Source organism: Schistocerca cancellata, chromosome 2 (genome assembly GCF_023864275.1).
Source record: "Schistocerca cancellata isolate TAMUIC-IGC-003103 chromosome 2, iqSchCanc2.1, whole genome shotgun sequence".
Classification (NCBI taxonomy): domain Eukaryota; kingdom Metazoa; phylum Arthropoda; class Insecta; order Orthoptera; family Acrididae; genus Schistocerca; species Schistocerca cancellata.
The window spans coordinates 625388067-625389835 of NC_064627.1; the positions used below are offsets into that span (position 1 = coordinate 625388067).

General features: G+C 46.0%; 1 pseudogene; it reads left to right on the forward strand.

Annotated features, from left to right (window-relative positions):
- Window positions 1–643: 643 nt before the first annotated feature.
- Window positions 644–761, forward strand: LOC126163678 (5S ribosomal RNA; annotated as a pseudogene).
- The last annotated feature ends 1008 nt before the right edge of the window (window positions 762–1769 follow it).

The following is a 1769-nucleotide window of genomic DNA, read 5'->3' on the forward strand; positions in this document are numbered from 1 at the left end:
AGAAAGGCCGCAGGAAGCTTGTCCAGTTCACCGGCTGCACTCCCTGCTGGCGGATGAACGTCGGGATCCTGCAACAGCGACACACCCCTTGCATCTCTGCTGTACTTGTCTTCAAAACACAGTGTGCAGTGTGTGTTAGAGGGTATGTAGTGCACCAGTGTCATCTTACCTTCTCACTTCACCATTTGAAGATGTTGCAAGGGAGGATCGTCTCCAGAATTTTTCTCTTATTTTAGAAATATGGACGTTTCGAAAAATGAGTGTGAGAGGAAATTGCTTCTTTCTGGAGCCGTGTTGGAAGCATTGGGATAGGAATTCCAAGAATAAGTACTAGATCTTCCATGTAACAGCTCCCACTTGTCGATTGTTAAACATTTCTGTACACTCTCCCACTGAGTAAACATACTAGTGCCGAAGTTCACAGTTCTTTTTTTGTTTTTTTAAACATTTACTATGTCTTTTGTCAATCCATTCTGATAAGGATGCAGACTGTCGAGCTATGCTCAAGTGTTACGAGGTCAAACGCTTTGTAAGGTACCTCTACTGCGAAGAATTACTCTTACTTAGTGTTTGCCAACTCCCTCCTTCTTTGTATAACATGCACTCATATCTGGTCTTTTTAAGTCCTGCCAAAGGCAACTTTGCCAACGGCCTTGCCGCAGTGGTAACACCGGTTCCAGTCAGATCACCGAAGTTAAGCGCTGTCGGGCTGGGCTAGCAATTGGATGGGTGACAATCCTGTCTGCCGAGCGCTGTTGGCAAGCGGGGTGCACTCAGCCCTTGTGAGGCAAACTGAGGAGCCACTTGAGTGAGAAGTTGCGGCTTCGGTCTCGTAGACTGACATACGGCCGGGAGAGCGGTGTGCTAACCACATGCCCCTTCATAACCGCATTCAGTGACTCCTGTGCGTTGAGGATGACACGGCGGCCGGTCGGTACCGCTTGGCCTTCCAAGGCCTGTTCGGACGGAGTTAGTTAGTTAAAAGCAACTTGGAGTAGCGATGCGTGCAATAGTTTGCGTGGAACAGCGATGCATAACACATGGTTGGATTCAATTGCACACGATTGTATTTTTTCTTAACTTCAGTCTAACATAGCTAAGTTACCAAAATAAATCTCATAACTGAAGGTTGCCTTAAATATTGGTTCCCAGATGTGACCGAACCTGCTGATTCCACGTGTGACCTATTCGTCTAAAGGTTTTGAAGTACACATATCGCGTGTAATGAAACTTTTTATTTTTTTTTGTAGGAGGGAAATTATTTCTTTTTGACCATGAAATTATCAATTATTAGCTAATATAATAGCTGTGTTTGCTTACAAGTATATTTAATATGATAGAGAATACGCTATTAAATTACTGGAAATTCAATGTTTCTACGAGTATGGCGCTACGGAGAAATTTTGGAAATTTGTGGGAAGGACTATGGGACCAAACTGCTGAGGTCATCGGTCCCTAGGCTTTCGCAGTACTTAATGTAACGTGAAATAACTTACGCTAAGGACAACACACACACACTCATGCCCGAGGGAGGTCTCGAACCTCCGACGGGGGGGAGCCGCGCGAACCGTGACAAGACGCCCAAACGGCACGACTACCCGGCGCGGCGCTACGGAGAAATGGGCGGCTCTATCACCCTATTAGATGGCTTCGCGTCGCGCGACCCAACCCTTGCCTCAGGTAGACAAAAAAATATTCAGTAATACGACGCCTACTCTCTTCCCAGTAACCAACGCCGTTTTCCGCTCAGTTGAGCTTTGACATTTAAT